We start from the raw sequence: 21,639 nt of genomic DNA on the forward strand, positions 1-21,639 counted from the left end.
TGAGAGTTAGTGGATGATTTTCAAGCTTCATATTTCTCTTTCTTTTTAGAGGACAAAAGAAAGCAAAGCATAAAAAGAGAAATGGTTTTTAATACTGAGTAGAAAAATGCAATATATATGTAGAAAATATATGCTCCATTTGAATTCGTATTTACATGTTTTGTAAGCTCAAATAATATATGTTTTTCATTATTTTAGTAAAATTAAAGAATGAGCATTCAGCTATCTTTAAATTTTCATATTGCTCATGCTAGTTTAGGCATGCCAGATCACTTTGGTGTAATAAATTCCTACATAAGTATTGCACGGATACTAAGACACTGCAGTATTTTTCTTTTAAATGTGAATTGAAGAAAAAATATTAATAGATAGGCACATTTTTATGCTAGCCATTATTAGAATTTACTAATGAGAAATCTGACATGCTATTTCCTATTGCTTTAATATGTTATATATTATAAAATGTTTTCCCACATTATAGGCGTTAATTGCATAATGTTAAAAAAAAATCCTGTGCGATTTCTTGTGATTTATGGGCCTGCCATTGGTGACTAGGTGCGGGAGAACTTTGGCTTTTGTGGACTTGTTCAGGGAAAGGATGTGTGAAAAGTTGAGGAAGCCCAATTAGAGAAAGGCACTGAGAAAAATTTTTAAAAATCTATCCTGCTGAGAGGCAGGCATTTTTTCTGGATGACAAATGTCTGGAGTTCTCAGTTTTACAAAAAAAAGAGTGCTCACCCCTGGTCTCTTATCCTTTTGTCATGTAGGTAACCTAAGCTGTGGAAAAAGAGACCATCTGGAAAGAATGCTGCGGTTTCACAGAGCCAACATTATTCTCTATCTCCCCTTCCTCTTCCTCTTTCTTTATGGATGGCAAACAGTGTTCAGATGACAGATTTTGGAAAACTGTCTTAGGAGACGCATTCTCAGGCAGTTCCAGTGTATTGGTATTTTGGATGTTTCTGTGCATTTTGTCATATGGTTCAGAAGGGTGATAGGCTTTCTGTGAACTGCTGGGCTTCAGGAAGGCTATTATCTTCCACTCAGTTTTAATTGAGGAATTTATGGGATTTTGCCACCTTGTGAGGTAAGTTAGACATAAATGCCTTGTGATTTACACGTGAAAGATTTTTCATTGTGTATCGACATAAATCTTATTAATCCACTACATTTCTAAGATGTCATGGTCAACTGAAGAAATTCTTCACCAGTTTTCCTTGTAAATAAAAATGAAGTGCATTCTTCATTTTTTAATGATAGTTGGTGTCTACTTATACTGTATCATGATATCACTTCATCTGCATTGTCATCTTAAATAGCATCCTTTTAATTGTTTCAGGTCAACAAATAAGGTTTAATAAAGAGAAATATACAAACTCTGCAGCTTATATTCTAAAAGAGGTGCAATATTTTAGCCAATTAGTGGGAATGAAAAACCACCTTGAGAAATAAATCTGTAAGTGAATGCTACTGGTTTTAAAAGGCATCTTCTTGACAAGAATCAAATGAACACTATCTCTAAAAATCTAATCTGAAGGCAAAACAGATTTGTTAGTGTGATTATTAAAATAATTGCCACCTTCTGGTGTAAAGTGATGTCAACAGTGAACAATCAAGTAATGCCCTTTGCTTGGGTACAGTCAAGCACTCAAAGCTACCGTGAAATAGGATTGGACGGGGCCTTTCATTTCATATGAGAATTAATTCTCTAAATGCAGTGGAGAGGAGGCAGCTTATTTTTTCCCCCCAGCAAGCAGCTAGAAACGAGTCTGCGGGAGGCCATGTTTTTTCTTACTCATTTCTTAGTGTATGCATGTATGTTACCAAGTATCATGGCAAATAATTTATTTTTTTCAATATAATTCCATTAGAAGAGAAAAAAAATGGCAGAATTTTCCCGAAAGTCTTGTGGCTTTAAAAAATTCCACTTTGGCATCTAAATTGTTTTCTAAGGACTGAATTAAAGGTAACATTTTTTTTTTTTTTTTTTTTTCAACTGCAGCAAAAGCTTCACAGCTGCTTTGGGGTTCTCTGCAAGAGAGCACAGCTCCATTCTGGATTTACTACAGATCTTCCCAGGAAGAGTCCATACACATGTAATCTGTGGCAAACCTCAGTTATGGAGAACAACTCTTCTCAAAAAGGTTAAGTTAGTAGCCATAAAGAGACAAGTGCCACGTATATGCAGTTACTGAATACCCTGCCCTGTGTTTTAAAAAGTATTTTGAAAGAAACAATTCTATAGCTTAAGACCTCAGGTTTAAGAACTTACTGACCTTAAATGTATTCAGAATAAAGAAATAAATATTAAGTATGCGATTTTACATGTAAATTTCTGTGTTTTGCATCTCATAACATTATCTTTTGTGTCAAATCTGTTAACAATGCCTTTAACATCTAAAATGCAGCATATTTACCACTTCTTGAACTTTTACAGTTGAAAAAGCAAATGCAAGACTGAAAAAAAATTAAAAATTAGGTGATCAATAACACATTTCTTCTCCATCAGATTATTTTTTCCATGTACAAAGTTCCTGTTTGATTTTTCAATTATTCAAAATGTCAGAATGATAGATATAAGAGAATAACCAACTAACCAGGGAAATGTCTGCCTAAAAATATTCAGTATAAAGATTCAGAATGATGCTTTATGATGGATTAAACTTCCCCTGTTCTGCCTCATTAGGGTTCTCCCAATTTGACCCAATTCAAACCTATTACCTAATATATATCTAACAGTAAGATTGCATAAATGTTCACTAGTACAATAGAAGCTAAATGAGCAGTTTCAGATAATTTAATTAAGTTGTAGGTCTTCTAATATAATTCCTTAAGTATGTGAACTTTTAACTTGTGTTAACTCAATTTCCTTATGCTTTCATTTACCATTTGTTGGGGACATTACAGTGATTAGCCAAAGTCCTTCCAGCTACTAATGTTCTCCATAAATTTTGATTTAAATTGACTGTCACTTTCTCAGTATAATAAAGTAGATATTTGACATCTCAAAAAAAGAGAACTGGTCTAGTATATTACGTTGCCAAGGAGTGGCACGTTTTTCTCTATCACACAAAATCCACATAAAATACCCCTTAATAAAGGCTGTTCAGAGTAGGCAGAGTGAAGTGGATTGCGTACTACATATTCATAGACATGTCTACACATTAGCATTTCTTGAAAAACTAGGCTCCTAGATGCCTTTGGTATTGAAAACACACATGGCATCATGTTGCCATCTAATTGTTTTGTATTTGGTGGTTATCAATGTCAGCATTTAGGAACTCCATGTATTACAATAGGAAGGTAGCAGCTGTTCTGCTTCAGCTGAGGTCAAAAGCAAGACTTGGCCAAGTGGGCTAAGCTCAGATACTTCTCCCATGCTTTCTCAGCTCAGATAACTAAAGGGGCAAATCATATAATTGTGCTTTGAAATTTGTTAATTAATATGTGTGTTTTTCAATATTGTATGTGTGTTGATAATTGCAAAAGCTGGGTGGTGAGTACATGAATGTTCATTATTGCTATGGTCTGAATGTTTGTGTCCCTGAAAATTCATATGTTGAAATTCTGACTCCCAAGATGATGGTATTAAGAGGTGAGGCCTTTGGCGGGGGTGATTAGGTCATGAGGATGGAGTCATGAATGGAATTAGTACCCTTATAAAAGAGATCTTAGAGAGCTACCTTGCTCCTTCTGCCATGTGAGGACATGGAGAGAAGGTGCCACCTACGAACAAGAAAGCAGCCCCTCACCAGAAGCTGAATCTGCTGGCACCTTGATCTTGGACTTCCCAGCCTCCATAACTATGAGAGATGAATTTCTGTTGTTTATAAGCCACGCAGTTTGTAGTACTTTGTTGTAGCAGCTTGAATGAACTAAGGCAATTACAATATTCCCTCTACTTTTGTATATGTTTAAACAACCCTAAGCAAGTAAAATTATGTTCCCACAAATATATGTCTACCCCAAACTCTCTTTAGTTCCAATAAAATGACTCAGTCAATAGGATTTTGGTATCACCAATTACCATCCTTGAAGTTATCTAGTCACTCCATATACGAAAGCCTCAGTTCAGTGCCCAGAATAACCTAAAAAACACAGGAAGAGTAACATTTTTTCCCCCTAGGTTCAGTGCTAGAATTTCTGCATTGAATGGATCAAGAATCTACAGGGAGCCAAGTCACTTAAAAGTATCAGGTATGCTGTGGGATAACTGCATGCAAGGGACAGGAAATGTCAGCCCCTCTGGCTAATGGTTTTCTCTAACAGTTTCCCGTAAAACCACTGCTTCTGCAATGTGCTTGGCATTGACATTGGTCCTGACTAGAGACAGCCTTCTTCTTCTTCTTCTTCTTCTTCTTCTTTCTTCTTCCTTCTTCTTTCTTCCTCTTTCTTCTTTTTTTTTCTTTTCTTTTTTTTTTTTTTTTTTTTTTTTTTGAGGCAGAGCCTCACTCTGCCACCCAGGCTGGACTGCAGTGGCATTATCTTAGCTCACTGTAACCTCTACCTCCCGAGTCTAAGTGATTCTTCTGCCTCAGCCTCCTGAGTAGCTGGGACTACAGGCATGTGCCACCACGCCCAGCTAATTTTTGTATTTTTAGTAGAGATGAGGTTTCACTATATTGGCCAGGCTGGTCTCGAACTCATTACCTCGTGATCCACCCACCTTGGCCTCCCAAAGTGCTGGGATTACAGGTGTGAGCCATCATACCCGGCCTGAAACATCCTTCTTTGAAGCACTTGGTACCCACAAAATATAACACTCAATTCTAGAACCTTCTTGGCACCTAGTCAAGAAGAGTATTACCTAAGTAATCATAAGATTAACTAATATTTATCAGGAGCTTACTCTATGTTAAGCAATTTGTAAGCATTTTTTAATCTATTCTTACAACTTTAGAATTAGCAACCATTATGATTCTTGTTTTACAGATGGGACAGCTGAGGCACAGTGATGTCTCCTAAATTACCAAAGGTGGCAAAGCAAGGCAGCAATACTTAGTTTTCTTTGTTTTTTTCTTTGAGACAGGCTGTCACTCTGTCATCCAGGCTGGAGTGAAGTGATGTCATCACGGCTCACTGCAGGCCTGACTTCCCGGGCTCAAGCGATCCTCCCGCTTCAACCTTCTGACCTTCTAAAAATTAGCTGGGACCACAAGCGCATGCCACTATGCCCAGCTAATTTTTAATTTTTTATAAAGGCAAGGTCTCCCTATGTTGCCTAGGCTGGTCTTGAACCCCTGGGCTCAGGTGATCCTCCTGCCTTTGCCTCCCACACTGCTGGGATTACGGGTGTGAGCCACCATGCCTGGCCTGCCCAACTTTGAATTGAATGTTCTGTCATTACACGAGAGCGGCCAGGTTATACCCCTGTTTCATTGGATGGATGATAATATAGTGAGGCTTCCATGCATGTTTATGAATGTTGGATAGTACATTTAAAAGTACATACACCTTTATAACACAAGTAGTACCTGTTACTGAAAACATTTAAACAATGTTGTTAATCTAAACATAAAATAAAATTATTACCAGTTTCACTACCTAGAGATCACTACCTTTAAGATTTCACTTTACACTCAAGTCCTTTCTACACCTGTTTTAAAAATAGAAATTGAATTACACAGAGCACATTCTTTTATAATCTAGTATTTGATTTAATAATGTATCATGAACATCTTCCAATGTCTTGAAACGTATTTCTATAACATCTTTTTTAATGGCTGCATAATGAATATTTTGATTTTGAAAGAAGTCAAGGTACAATATTTTACAGCCTCAAGTCCCAACCTGAATTTCACATCTGGCCTCAGGTGGAACTATTTCCACATCCTTATTTGCAAAGAGTTTTGAAACGTGGGTTAGGCAGAGGTGATCGATGATCAGCATATTGCAAGAAGAGATGCACACACACACAGAGCTGACTATTCAAGCTCCTTTTCCTTCTTCAGTATTTCTGCATGGTTAAGATGAGTGGGTTATTTTACATCTAACAATTCTGTAAATGGGTACTCCTAGACAAAGGGGTACAATAATTGGCTAACAGTGGAGTTGCATGAAGCCGTGGGAGAAAGGGGCAAAGGATGCTTTACATGTAGTCAAGAGCCTTGGTTACTCAGTTTCTTTTGCTTTCCTCGCTGACTCAGCCCGAGGGTAAAGGGGGAAGTGACATCTTTACTGAGACCTCCCTGGTCAAATGCAATCAGGTTGACTGAAAGCTCTCAGAATGAAACGAGATTCTCCCATCTGGGCAGCATGTGCTGGCCAGAGAAATGACTGACGAGGAATCAACTCTGCACTAGTGCTGGACAACGATTTCAACATCTCACTTAAAAGTGCGGTGAGTTAAGGTGGTTTCTGAATTATGTATTAACTCAGCTTCCAGATATAGTCCTGGTTGCATATTTCAGCTAAACGTCTCTCTGAAACATCAATGTCCACAAATCACAGCTCTTGCTCTCTTATTTGCTGGTCTGGTTGTCACTTCCTATAACTCTTTACTCTTGACTCTGGTATTCCAGCACCTAATATTGAATTTTCAATATCAAGCTACCCTACACCCCCTTGCTCTTCATCCTTTTTCTTGCATGAAAACCTCTGCTTCCCTAAAAGTACACAAAGTCTGCCAGCAATGTTGACAAAAGCACAAATTATTACTCATTGTCCATTGGGGAGTACTTTGTTCTATCAGCCTCTTTCCCGTGTCAAAGCCTCAGTTATACTCTTACTATTATCACTAATGGACATTTGGTGTGTTTGCTGCAATCTTCAGATTCATCAAGACCAGCTCTCAAAATACTCCCTGGCTTAGCGGCTGGTGCCAAGGGTAGGTCTTGGCACCTGAATCTCTATATAAACTCTCTCTTTCTTCCAGCATGACCTTCCCATTCTACTTCACCCCATGCTTTCTTCCGTTCATTTCCACCACTAATAATTAATATGACCCAAGTCCTGTTAAAACTGCTTCTGAAATACCTCTAAAATTTATTCCTCTCTCTCTCTATTTCCTCTGTTCCTTACCCCCTAGCTCAGGCCATACGGCTCTATTACTTGGACGTCTGCAGTAGCATACCAGCCGGCCTCTTCACGTTGACACAGTTCCTCTCCAGATCATTTTCCACAGCAGTGAGAGGATTGTTTTAAAAAATGTCACTGTGGTCACGTTAAAATCTTTATGTGGCCTATGAGTGGGATACTCGTATGTCCAGTTTTGTTTTTTTGTTTTTGTTTTTGCTTTTGAGACAGAGTCTCACTCTGTCATCCAGGCTGGAGTACAGTGGCACGATCTCAGCTCACTGCAAACTCCACCTCCCAAGTTCAAGCAATTCCCTTGCCTCAGCCTCCCAAGTAGCTGGGACTAAAGGTGCACGCCGCCATGCCCGGCTAATTTTTTGCATTTTAGTAGAGACGGGGTTTCATCATGTTTGCCAAGATGGTCTCCATCTCTTGACCTCATTATCTGCCCACCTCGGCCTCCTAAAGCGCTGGGATTACAGGTGTCAACCCCTGCACCCAGCTGTTTTGTTTATTTTTTGAGACAGGGTCTTGCTCTGCCACCTAGACTAGAGTGCAGTGCCACAATCACCACTTATTGCAGCCTCAAACTCCTGGGCTCAAGTGATCCTCAGCCTCCCAAGTAGCTGGGACTACAGGCATGGACTGATTTATTTATTTATATATTTATTTTTGTTGTTAGTTGAGGTGAGGTCTCACTACCTTGCCTAGGCTCATATATCCAATTTGCTGGAACTATACCAGTTTTTGCTTGTTGTAATGATTCATAATGCCTTATTTACTGTCAAGAGTGTTCTGCTTTAGAGAATAAATTATATGATTACATTACCTATGAGGCCACACCTCAACAAGCCCCCATCCACAGTGGGATGGGCCACTGCAGGGACGGTGCCACGCACCCTCCCACCCAAGATCCTTGTGCATGTGGTTCTTTCTTTCAGGAATGTTATTCAACCCCTTTTTCCTTTCAATCTAATTTTTACTTACTCTTCAGCTCCCATTAGAAAACAAGCTCCACCACGGCAGGAACTTCTGTCTGCTTAGATCACACTGTATTCCAAGTGCTTAGAATAATGCCTGGCAAATAATGTGTACTGAATTGGTTGAATAAATGGATCTTGATTCAAGCATTACTTCCTCAGGGAAGCCTTTCCTGCTCTTCCTTTCTCTACCTGCCCCAGTATTTGTTTGCTTTCTTTGTGAAATGTTGTTTAAAAATTATGTAGTTTCTTTCAGATATTTTTATCTCAATTTATGATGACACAATCATTAGTTCACTAGACTTTGACTTTAACTGGAGCAGGGGCCATTTTCGTTTTGCTTATTTTTATGTTTGTGCCACACATTGTCCCATAAATATGTGTTACATGAATAAATGATGGAATATTATGACAAAAGCACTATATAAGGCACTTTAGCAATCCCAAGAAAAATTAGATATAGTTTATTCTCTAGAAGCTTATAATTTATTTGAAGTGAAGAAAACTCAAAAATATACAAGTCGGTGGCAGTACAAGACAATGAAGTGACCCATAGGATTTTAGAACAAAAGACTCTGGAAATGATGTAAATCAGCCCTAATTCATCATAGCAGCATTAAGCGAATATCACACAATGATGGCGAGAGTAATATGAGGAGCTATCTGGATACCAAGTACTTGCAGATGTTCAGAAGTTGAAAAATGCTGCTGTGTCCATGACTGTCAAGGAAAGGTTATGGAGGAAGTCAACATGAATTGACTTTTGAGGGATTTATTCTCTAATGAACATTCATTATCTATTATATAATAATAGCAAGAAGACTCTGTCCTTGTCCAAGAAGGGCAAGAGGTTGGCAAACTGTACTTTCCAGGCCAAATCTGGCCACTTGTTTTTATAAAGAGCTTTATGGGAACATGGTCATACCTATTTGCTTACATCTTGTCTATGGCTGCTTTTGAGCAGATGAGTAGTTGCAACAGAGATCATAGGGTCCACAAAGCCAAAAGTATTTCTTATTTGGCCCTTTACCAAAAAGGTTTGCCAATCCCTGAGTTAAACTCTCAGGGTTGGGTGGAGGAGAGAGCCATACAGCTCCAAAAAATGATGACATATTTGTTTAGAAGAGACATGTCAGAAGCTTCATAGAAGAGTAGTAGAAGAGAACATGCAGGACAGGAAGCCCGGAAGAAAGGATATGTGAGTGATGTCTTGAAGGATCAGGTGGTCACTGGAATTTGATTATAAAGAAGGAGAAAGAGGCCAGGCGTGGTGGCTCACACCTGTAATCCCAGCACTTTGGGAGGCCGAGGCAGGTGGATCACGAGGTCAAGTGATCGAGACCATCCTGGCCAACATTGTGAAACCCCGTCTCTACTACAAATTCAAAAATTAGCTGGGCATGGTAGTGGGCGCCTATAATCCCAGCTACTCGGGAGGCTGAGGCAAGAGAATCGCTTGAACCCAGGAGGCAGAGGTTGCAGTGAGCCAAGATCATGCCAGCCTGTCAACAGAGCAAGATTCTGTCTCAAAAAAGAAGAAGAAGGAGAAGAAGAAGAGGAAGAAGAAGAAGAAGAAGAAGAAGAAGAAGAAGAAGAAGAAGAAGAAGAAGAAGAAGAAGAAGAGGAGGAGGAAGAAGAAAGAGGCTGGGCATGGTGGCTCATGCCTATAATCCCAGCACTTTGATTGTGTGAGGCCAGGAGTTCAAGACCAGCCTGGGCAACATAGTGAGACCTCATCTGTATAAAAAAAAATTAAAAAATTAGTCAGGGATTATGTCACACATCTATATTCCCAGCTACTTAGGAAGCTGAGGTGGAAGGGTTGCTTGAACCCAGGAGTTCATAGCTACAGTGAGCTATAATCACACCACTGTGCTCCAGCCTGGGCAACAGAATAAGTCACTACCTCTTAAAATGAAAAGGATAGAAGATATACAAAGAACTGCGGTGAGACTCCAGGAATGTACAGATTTTATTTGAGGAGAAAATGCATAGAATTTCCAGTTTGGGGCACTGGTTCCCGTTGGGAAGCACAGGATGCAAGTTTGTAGAGTGAGACTGCAGGGACTATGCAGAGCCTTGAGTGCAGGGCTGAAACATTTGAAATTCACCAGGTAGGCCATGGGGAGATGTTGATGGCTCTTGTCCAGAGCAATGACAGAAGAAAAGGAATGCATGTTTGGACTCTGAGTCTGATGATCTGGATTGGGAGAAAATCTGGGGGACCACAGAGGCCATCTCTTGAAGAAGACAGAAGAAGTTGGAGAGTTGAAAGCAAATGAGCTACAGACAGGTCTTGCTTTGTCTACATGCTGTTTGAAGATTATAAAAAACCAACTGTTGGCCAGGCGCGGTGGCTCATACCTGTAATCCCAGCACTTTGGGAGGCCAAGGTGGGTGGATCACAAGGTCAGGAGATCGAGACCATCCTAGCCAACAAGGTGAAACCCCATCTCTACTAAAAATACAAAAAATTAGCAGGGCATGGTGGCATGCACCTGTAATCCCAGCTACTTGGGAGGCTGAGGCAGGAGAATCGCTTGAATCCAGGAGGCAGAGGTTGCAGTGAGCTGAGATTGTGTCACTGTACTACAGCCTGGGCAGCAGAGCAAGATGCCATCTCAAAAAAAAAAAAAAAAAAAAAAAATCTAGATTTCCGCCACTCTGCCATGTCTAAGAAAAATCACAGTCTCTGGCAGTACTGGGCCTGCTTCTTGCATGGCAACAATGGGTTGGAGCTGAGCCATGCTGTGTGGAGTTGGCCCCATCAGGCGCCACTCTGGCCATCTGTAACTGTGTAACATAAGCCCCGTGGACACTGGAATTTGCAGCCTCTTATGCCATAATCTGGACATAAAGTTTGAAACAGTCCTCAATTGGATGGGAGCCAACACATTCACCTTTCTTGTCCTGCCTTCATCTCTTAGCCACTGACTGTTCTTTTTGAAGTTTCCTGAAGATCCACCTCCTTCATTTTTAAACACCAGGTTTGTTTTGGTGTTGTAGGCTCTTAATGGGAGTGTGTTAGATCTTGTGAACATCTGCCTGAGGATATGGCCTCTGATTTAATTCTATTGTGACATCTTTCTCTCTTCCCTCCCTCATTAATTTCTCACAGACCACATCTTACCTGCAAACCAAACTTTCTGACCCCACTGCCACCCCACACCGCCTCATTTCTTAATCTTGTAGTTTCCATCCATCTTTCTTGCTTAAACAACAATAGCTTTTGTTTGTGCTTTTCAGCAGAGTTTGAGTTTTAATTCTCCCTCAAACAAAAACTCTTTCTCCCAAGAAAGTTTTAGAGGGTAGCTTGTGTGACATTCTCAAGAGAAGACTTTAAATTCCTTCACACGTCTTTCTCCCTTTGCCTGGCTGGTAAAAATAGGCTTCAATGCATTTTGACTGTTAGTGATGTGTGAGTCAAAGGCAGGTAGATGCTATAAAACAACAGTTCATCTATTGCCACTCCTGCTGGGCTGGGGTTCCTCCCACTACCCTGCCTGGGACACTGCTTCTGCTGATGCACCCGCAGCTCCATAAACAGGCAGCAGAGGCCATGGTGGATTCTGCTGAGCAAGTGGTACAGACACATGTCTTTTTATAAAGCCTGGTTGTGATCTGGTTATATGTGTTTTATGTTTCGAGGAAAAGGATTTGGCCCTTATGAAGCAGTTCAGCCATAATTCTGTGTCAAAAGCAGCCTATAACAGAGCTGGGACCCTGCCAGATGACTTAATAACTAATTTCTATTATTGTGTTAAAATGCATATAACATTTCTGAGCTATTGAGTATAGAAAATTCAGAGGAAAATCTTATCCCATTTGGAAAAGGCCAGCCGCAAACTTAACTTCTTCCTGCTTTGTCTGCAAAGTGAAGGGGTTAAAATTGATGATCTTGAGGTGCTTTTGTGCCAATACTATGAACAAAGAGAGGGATGGTGGAGCTGCATTGTCCATAGGGAATTTGGGTTTTCATGATGCCTGAGTCAAATTTCCTGGACCAAGAAGCTGCTGGAAAGCTCAATTTCTCCCAGGGGTAAGGACTGAGATGGGGCAAGACTGAGTAGTTACACAGAGAACCTGTGTGATGAAGTGGAAAAAAGTGTGGATTTTTGACTTCAGACACTAAGGTCCCTATTTTTTGAGCTCTTAAACCTCATGGTTGTTTTACTCGACTTCTCTGCCCTTTGGTGTCTTCTCTTGCTACATGAGGCCAACACCTTTTGTTTTAGTTTGCTTGGGCTGCCATAACAAAACACCAAACAACAGAAATGTATTTTCTCACAGTTCTGAAGGCTGGAAGTCCAAGCTCAAGGTGTTGGCAGGGTTAGTTTCTTGTCAGGGCTCTTTCCCCGGCTTGCAGATGGCCACCTGTTCTCTGTGTCCTCACATAGTGATATGGTGTGGCTGTGTCCCCAACCACATTTCATCTTGAATTATAATCCACATAATCCCCACACGTTGTGGGAGGGACCCAGTGGGAAGTGATGGACCATCAGGGTAGTTTCCCCCATGCTGTTCTCATGCTAGTGAGTGAGTTCTCACAAGTTCTGATGGTTTTATAAGCGCCTGGCATTTCCCCTGCTTGCTTGCACTCACTGTCTCCTGTTGCCTTGTAAAGAAGGTACCTGCTTCTGCTTCACCTCCTGCCATGATTGTAAGTTTCCTGAGGCCTCTTCAGCCATGCAGAACTGTGAGTCAGTTAAACCCCTTTTCTTTAGATAAATTACCCAGTCTCGGGTATTTCTTTATAGCAGTGTGAAAACAGACTAATACACATGGCCTGACCTTTGGGCCTCTGGTGTCTCTTCTTTTATCTACAAGGACACCAGTCCTATTGGATTAGGGCTTCACCCTTATAATCTCATTTAACCTTAATTACTTTCCTAAAGGCCCTACTTCCAAATACTGTCATGTTAGGGGTTAGAACTTCAAAGTGCAAATTTTGGGGTACACAACTCAGTCCATAGCACCTATCTTAGAGGACTGGCATGAAGATGAGACAGGGGAAAATGAGATGACACACGAAAAGCCTTTCATCAAGTTCCCAGGCCATTGCAAAGCCCTACCCAGAGCCACAAATACAACCCAAAGAATGTGTCACATTAAGAAGGTGTTCAGCCCTCATGATATGTTTGATATGGGAAGAAGATTAAGCAGTAATTGATAACTTTGAGGTTTACTATGCAAGATATCTGATTATGCCTAGAGTGGAAGTATGTATTTCTTTAAATATTGTTTCAAATACTTTATTATCAATAATTAGAAATTTATTTGGTTTCAAGAATTAGCTAAGGTGTCGAGATAAAGCGAAATTGATTGGGTAGAGAGCTGCTGTGCACTGCCTACCCTTTGGAGGCTGGAAGTCCAAGCTTAAAGTGTTGGCAGGGTTAGTTTTAGGTTAGACATTGCTTACTGCTACAGTGTACCCTATGGGTCAGCATTGATTGGCGGTGTCCACCCCACTGAAAAGAGCAGCCAGATCGTGAGTGCAGTGGAGGCCTAATGCTTGATTTCATGAACAATGTCTATGCTATTGTTTCCCAGAAGAAATACTGTAGAGCTAGTATCTGTATGGGTGAGAGTGAAAAAATACTCCCAATAGTCCTTGATAGTTGAAAAGTATCTCACAAGACAGTTAAGCAGTAAGGATTATCATGATGCAAGGAAAGGTAGGAAGGCAAGACAACTGGGCAGCCAGAAATGGCTTCAAGCCATGTATGGGTGATCAGACAGTGATGGCATTAGCTGTCATTTTTACTGAAACAAACCCCTAACAAAGAAGAAAATTTCTCTGCAATGTGTTGACACGGACTCAAATGTTAGTGTTTTTTTTGTTTTGTTTTTTTAAGAACACTTTAAGGAATCTTTTGAATATGATGTTAGGTTTCTGTAGCCATAAAATCACATTTAAAAGGCCCTGAAGTACAGTAATTGGCCAAAAAAGAGAAGTGATTAAGAACTATCCCTGGTGTTCGACAGATCAGTAGGGTGACAATTGTTAATATTAATCTATTGTACATTTCAAAATAGCTAGGAGAGAACAATTCAAATATTCGTAGCATAAAGAAAAGGTAAATATTTAAGGTGCTACATATCTCAATTACTCTCACTTGATTACGTAAATGTATCAGATTATCACATGTACCCCCAAATATGTACAAAACTAATACGTAGCAATAAAAAATAGAAAAAAGGAAGAACTGTTAGAGGTGTCAATATCAATGATTAAGAAGAAATATTGGCTGGGTGAGGTGGCTCACACCTGTAATAACAGCACTTTGGAGGGCCGAGCTGGGCTGATCATGAGGTCAGGAGTCCGAGACCAGCTTGACCAACATGGTGAAACCCTGTCTCTACTAAAAATAAAAAAAATTAGCCAAGTGTGGTGGCAGGCACCTCTAATCCCAGCTGCTTGGGAGGCTGAGGCAGGAGAATTGCTTGAACCCAGGAGATGGAGGTTGTAGTGAGCCAAGATCTCGCCACTGCACTCCAGCATGGGTGACTGAGCAAGATTCCATCTCAAAAAAAAAAAAAAAAGAAGAAGAAATATCATGATTTAAGTCTAAATAATGGGAATGGGAAAGAAGAACTAAGCACACTTTGAATCTGCAAGAAAAATGTGTAATGGGTCAGGATCCTGGAGGTAGCTGAGCAGGTACTGGAATAATTATAATTATTTACATTTGGAGATGCCTCAAGCCATTCCTGAGATTAGCCATAAACTCCAACCTCTCCTGTAGGTTTACAAAGCAATGTGTCAGACACTGGCTCAAATAAGAACTTATTTGGAAAATAAAACATCCATCTATATGAATATATCCATAGTCTTGAAATAGTATGCTCTTCCTAAATTTATTTTTGTAAAGTTTTCGTTCTTCTTGGGAAAAAGGGACCAGCGCTTTGCTTGATTCAAGTGTCAGTAGCTGGAGATGGCTTTGAAAGTGGGTCCTGAGGTTTCTGGGCTCATCCTCAAGAGGGAAATTAGTGCATCGGCTGGAATGGGGGTGAAAGGAGTTCTGAAGTTCAAGTGCTTGGAAGAGGAAGAGAGCAAACAATGTCCACAGAAGCAATGAATGGAAAATTGCCCTGAAGGAACCAGGAGTTCGACACAGAGGAAAGGTACTCCCAAATCGTAGAAAATGAGGATGTGTGGAATATCTGCACCTCTGTCTATGGCCCAAGTTGATCTTTCAGACAGTACACTTCTCAGTCATTGGAATTAAGAGAAATAAGTAACTGAAAATCTACTACCTTTTATTAACCTGGCTTCTTCTCTATCTTTGGATCTTAGATTTTTATATGACTGACTTGTCCGTCACTGCCTCGCTCTTCCCATTCTGTTTTCCTTCTGTGTAAATGTGTATTCTGTTTTTTTGACACAGAGTCTCACTCTGTCACCCAGGCTAGAGTGCAGTGGTGCAATTTCAGCTCACTGCAACCTCCCCCTCCCAGGTTCAAGCTATTCTCCTGCCTCACCCTCCCGAGTAGCTGGGATTATAGGCATGTGCCACCACACCCAGCTAATTTTGTATTTTTAGTAAAGATGGGTTTCGCTATGTTGGCCAGGCTGGTCTTGAACTCCCGACCTCAAGTGATCCACCCACCTCGGCCTCCCAAAGCGCTGGGATTACAGGTGTGAGCCACCGCGCCCAGCCTGTACGTGTATACTTAAATCTTCAATTCAAAACCTTCTATTTGTAAGGCATTAGCTGAGACTGTGGAACTATGCAAAAATAAGTAAGATGCTTTGTCTATGCATAAAGCACTTAGAATCAAGGTGGGGAGATATACATGAGCATAACTAATGGTACATCGTCCCTACCCACAGCTGTGACCTGCCGCCCACCTGTGCCTCCACTCAGAAATTCAGTCACCTGGAATTTCTTGCAGACGCATAATATATTGGGGCTTGTCATGCCTCTGTATCTCCATACAGTCTGCAGCCTCTGCCTAGAAACATTCTTAATTTCCTTCTTCTCTTTACAAACTCTTATTTAATAATCACCTCAAGTATGACCTCTGGGAAGCTTTCCCTGACATCCCAGTTTGATGTCAATGATCCTAAATATTATGCTGTAGTATTATAATGCCTTGCATTACAATAGTCTGTGTAACTGGCTGTCCTTCCCTTGAAGAAGAAGGGACAGAAACTCCTCCCTTCATCTGTAGCCTTAGTGTCTGGAATGTAGACAGTTAGAAGCCCTTTCAAGATTTCTGAGCAGAGGGAGAACTGTCACGACATGATTCTCTGATCTCTTGTGTGTGCAAGTGTGTGTGTGTGTTTGTGTTTATGCATCTATGTATGTATTTTCCTGAGGGATGTCCCAGGTTTGGTAATAAGAAGAAAGCACTGATATTTACTTGGTGTATAACACACCTGCTGAATTTTGAAAATAAAGGGTTTGACCACAAAACTAAATCTGACAAAGGGGCAAATAAATAAAAATGGGGTGCACATTCTAGTTGAGGGGCCCCACAAGCAAGCATCAGTGATTTATGGCAGAAGGGGGCTGGAAGGAATTCCTGGAAATTTGGTTCTGATCAAGTCCTTCCTGCTCATCTCTTCTAATTACAGTGAGCAAGATGAGGCCCAAGGAAGAGGGAACTGAAAATGCTGAATTCATTTCATGATGTTATGATACAAAACAACGTAATATAACATCAAAATACTGTACCATGGAATGCTGATATTTTAATGCCAGAAAGGAAACAGGAATATTCAGTGAAACAAATTATACTTTTGCTGCCTTATTATTCTCTTTTTTCAGAGTTACCTCTGCAAATTCTTTAAATTCAGTTTTTGCTTTGCTTATTACTGGATCTACTATTGACGTGGAATTTGTTAGCTTAGTTCTTCTTTCCCATTCCCATTATTTAGACTTAAATCATGATATTTCTTCTTTTTTTTTTTTTTTGATCTCACTCATGAAGGTTTTTTTCTTTTCTTGCACTGAATCACAAGCTGAGATTTTCTAATATTGTGTTTTATTTCATTTTGTTAGGCTTTTTTCTATCATATTCTTCTAATTTTTAAAATCTATTTTCCATGTGGAGGCTTCTCTAAAATCTAACACCTATTAATTTGTATCGATTTACCTTTATTTTAGGATATTATAAAATGTTCATTTTAATGTGTGTACTCATAGATAACGCATATCATTAAGTTTTAATCTTGATCATTAATACATTTATTCATTTTTCACTACCAAAATTCTTCATGTTTAGAGATCACGCAACTGTTTTGTAGGGTTCATTAATATGCATCACCAGAAATATGTTTTTATTTACAACATGCTTGCGTATATGTGTGGGTAAGACGTATTACCAAAATATGTCAGGGAAATTACAATAAAAAGGAAAGGTTCTTCTTCTTATTTAAAAGTTAATTAAATATTCTTCTATGATATAATTCTGGAAGCTGTTTTCATCAAGCAGGAAAAATAACACATTTCTTGCTTTTTTTCATATTTCATTTGCATTAAGATAGTTTAATTGCTGTAATAAAAAACCTTTCCTTAATTCTCATCTTAGGAACCAAAAGATGTTTATTGCTTAGTAGAAGCAATGTAGGTTTTGTTTTTTTTTAAAATGTGATTCATACTGAAACTCCACATGGAGGTAGCATTTATTTTTTTAACTTTAAAAGATAAAGATTCTGCATCTTCATCATTTGCAATAATGGGAAGCTTCTTACAAACTTCCCACTGCCATCCTCAAGCCCATGATTTTGCAATCATTGTATAAATGGGAAGCACAAATATGGATGTCTTTGTCCTGCTCACTCTCCTGGCTCCAAATCCACTAAAAAGGTGCCTTATTCTATCCACAGAGGGTTTGGTGGAACACACATAGGCTTTGGGGTTAGACAGAGGTAACATTCAAATCATCACTGTGCCACCCATCAACTACAGAACTATCGGAACTCTCTGAGTCTCAGCATCTGTCTAAATTGGGGCTAACATCACTGCCAATTTTAAGGAATTGTCTCATGAATGGTATACCCAGCATGGTGCCTTATGTAGAAGGCATTCCAGAAATCACTAGTTCTCTTTCTTGGCAGCCACAATCCACTAATGCAGTGCAAACAATTACAGCTAAAATCACGATAATGTGACTGCACTGGAAAAAAAAACGACCCTGAAAAAGCCTCGATAGAGAAATCAGACTGCCAGTTAATGGTAACACAAACTTCTTCAACATAATTAAAACTTGTTTTAAAGTAAGTAGATTGAAATCATCCTATACTGCAGAGAGCAGGAATGGTTAGTCCCTAAGCAGAGCAAGGGAGTCCCTCCACATATGAAGGGCCTTGGAGAAATCACCAGTATTCCAGCAACGGAGAGTCAGCTCCATCTCAGGAGGCAGAAACTAGGTTTCTTCAGGTAACTTAGAGCTCTTAAAAGCCCACTTGGGGTTTCCTCTATCCTTTGCAGCTCCTAGGATTTAATATCGACAGGAAGATTATTTTTTAATTATTACTTTGGGTTGTGTCTCCCAAAGCCTCGGTCAGGCACATAGTGAGTTGATGATAATGCCATATTACCTTTTTATTTTGGCTTCAAACTCACACTAAATACACGAAGTAATGTCTTTGTAGCCTTCAGTCAGGTGCACTGAACCCCAAATGATGGGGTTTGGGGAGAAACTCGTTCATGGCCATGAATAAGCTGCTGAAGTTTCATGCAGCAGAACACTATCAGGTCCCTTGATGAATACTCCATTCATCTGAGATGTGTCCCTGCCACAGATGTCAGATCTAGTTTCTGCAGGTGTATTTCAGCATCACTCAACAATGAAGAGATAAGGTAATATCTCTAAAGGTTCCTGAAAGGAATGCTGCCAGGCTCTCGTCCCTGAAGTCTTACTCTCCTCCTGTTCAGGTCCAAAGGGCTCAAATGTAAAGGAAGGATGGCAGATAGAGGGGGAAAGACAGAAAGGACCCTTGGACTGGCTGGAGATAAGGAGGCTCCCAGAACAGAGGTACCCACAGTAGGTCCTGGCAGAGCCATGGTCAGTGAAAGAGGATATCAAAGTGCCACTGAAAAGTGTGTCCTGGCATCTGCTAATGTGTCCTCTGTGTTCAAGCTTACATATATATATATATATTTTTTTTTGTTTTGTTTTTTTTGAGACAGAGCCTTGCCCTGTCGCCCAGGCTGGAGTGCAGTGGCGTGATCTCGGCTCACTGTGAGCTCCGCTTCCCAGGTTCACACCATTCTCCTGCCTCAGCCTCCCGAGTAGCTGGGACTATAGGCCCCTGCCATCACGCCCGGCTAATTTTTTGTGTTTTTAGTAGAGACGGAGTTTCACTGTGTTAGCCAGGATGGTCTCGATCTCCTGACCTTGTGATCCGCCTGCCTCGGCCTCCCAAAATGCTGGGATTATAGGCATGAGCCACCGCGCCTGGCCCAAGCTTATATTTTTACCATAATTCTTACTTTAAATTGTGCAAAAATAAATAAATAAAATTTAAAAGAGCCTTAGACAGAGAATCAGGACTTTTTTAGTCCCCATTCTTAAATTCGTTCCCTAATGGACTTGATTAAAGCCACACATCGAGGCTGTGGTGGAACCCAGACCATTGTCCAAATCTCCTTATTGTTGTTGTTGTTGTTGTTATTGACATCATTATCACTAGTTACTATTTACAGACTGAGTATTGTTTTCTTTGCAGTATGCTAAGTACATTACACACAGGAAAACATTTGAGTTGACTTGAGTAGACATTTCTTCAAGAAGGCATACAAATGGTCAACAAGCGCATAAAAAGATGCTTGATGTCATCAGGTGTTAGGAAAATGCAAATGAAAACCAAAAGGAGAATCACCTTTTATACTCAGTAGGATAGTTGGAATATTAGAAATGGGGAAAAAATGTTGGTGTGGACGCGGAGAAATTGGAACCCTTGTGCATTGCTGGTGGGAATGTAAAAACTGTAGTTGCTGTGAAAAATTGTTCAGCTGTTCATCAAAAAGTTAAACATAGAATTACCATATGACCCAGCAATTAGACTCCTAGGTGTATATCCCCCAAACAGAAAACAGGTACTCAGGCATATACTTGCTCACCAGTGTTTGCAGCTGCACTGTTAACAACAGCGAAAAGCATATTGCTGGGATCACAGTCCTAGCTAGCAGCGCGGAAGCCCACCTTCCTTATGAGGGAATTAGCTGGTGAGAAAAATGGTTTGGTAACAGATTCAGACAAAAAGGCTAAGGTGTGTCCTGCTTGGTCCTCCTGTCAGCCACAGAATCTTGCTGTCAGTATTTTGTTTCAGAGGAACGTGGATGTGTGTGATGAAGGGAGAAACCCAGGCAAGGAAACTGGAGGGAAGTTCCCGTTTATAACCGACGTGCTTTGGATGTGTGTCTCTGCCCAAATTTCATGTTGAATTGTAATCCTTACAGTTAGAGGAGGGGCGGGGTGGGAGGTGATTGGCTTATGGGGGCGGATTTCGCCCTTGCTGTTCTCGAGACACTGAGTGAGTTCTCACAGGATCTGGCTGTTTAAACGTGGGTAGCACCTCCCCCCTTATCTTTGCTCTCTTCCTCCTGCTCCAGCCACGTAAGACGCGCCTGCTTCCCCTTGACCTTCAGCCCTGAGTTTCCCCTGTCCTCCCCGGCCATGCTTCCTGCACAACACGAGCAACAGTGATCCAATTAAAACTCTTTCCTTTATAAATTATCCCATTTTGGCCTGGCTCGGTGGCTCATGCCTGTAATGCCAGCACTTTGGGTGGCTGAGGTGGGCGGATCATTTGAGGTCAGGAGTTTGAGACCAGCCTGGCCAACATGGTGAAACCCCATCTCTACAAAAAATACAAAATTTAGATAGGCATGGTGGCACATGCCTATAGTCCCAACTTCTCAGGAGGCTGAGGCAGGAGAATCGCTTCAACTCGGGAGGTGGTGGTTGAGGTGAGCCAAGAGCGTGCCACTGCACTCCAGCTTGGGCAAGAGAGGGAGACTTGGTTTCAAAAAAAAAAAAAAAAAAAAAAAAAAAAAAAAAAAATCCATTTCAGGTATTTCTTTATAGCAATGCAAGAATAATTTGCAACCGGGTGTCATCCAAAAGAGCAACTTTAAAGTTCTGTTTTTGTTTATCTGCAGTGACTGTTACACAAATAATATGTAGCGACAGCCTTGTGTGAGTGGAAGGAATTTTGCAGGGAGTTAGCTACAATCAAATGAACAAAGCACTATTTTCTTTCCCGAACACACCTGTTGTGTCCTCGTTTCTATGCCCATGTCAGACCCGCTTCACTTCGTGTCTGCTCATCCTCAATGGCCTCGTTTCCCAGTCTCTCCCTGGGACAAGCAACTGCACCCTGCACGCTCACTAGGTTTTCAAAGCCCTGCTTTCATGGCATCTCTTCTCGATCTAAACATTTTGAATGGGTCCCCAGTGGTTGCTCAATGAAGTCAATGAAGTCAAATTTCTTAGTTTAGCTTTCAGGGGTCATCCACAACTTTTTAGACTCATTTTCCATGACTTCTCTATGTGAAGTCAAATTGGATCCTTCTTTTACCTTTTTTATTAAATCAGTAATGCAAATTACTTTCCCCGCATTATCTCATTTAAATTTTACAATGCCCAGCAAGAAAGATATACAAATGAGGAGACTGACGCTAGAGAAGGC

The 21,639-nt window shown here is 40.5% G+C and overlaps 1 long non-coding RNA gene across 1 annotated transcript in view; it reads left to right on the plus strand.

The window, feature by feature from the left end:
* The first annotated feature begins 804 nt into the window (after window positions 1-804).
* The window catches only part of LOC108516754 (uncharacterized), a 111,781-nt gene continuing 90,946 nt past the window's right edge, over window positions 805-21,639 (plus strand). Inside the window, exons 1-2 of the long non-coding RNA XR_001881926.1 lie at window positions 805-1,087; window positions 4,127-4,197. This is a non-coding gene — a long non-coding RNA (uncharacterized LOC108516754). The remainder of the gene's footprint in view (window positions 1,088-4,126; window positions 4,198-21,639) is intronic.

Source organism: Rhinopithecus bieti, unplaced genomic scaffold, assembly GCF_001698545.2.
Source record: "Rhinopithecus bieti isolate Rb0 unplaced genomic scaffold, ASM169854v2 scaffold_38004, whole genome shotgun sequence".
Lineage (NCBI taxonomy): Eukaryota > Metazoa > Chordata > Mammalia > Primates > Cercopithecidae > Rhinopithecus > Rhinopithecus bieti.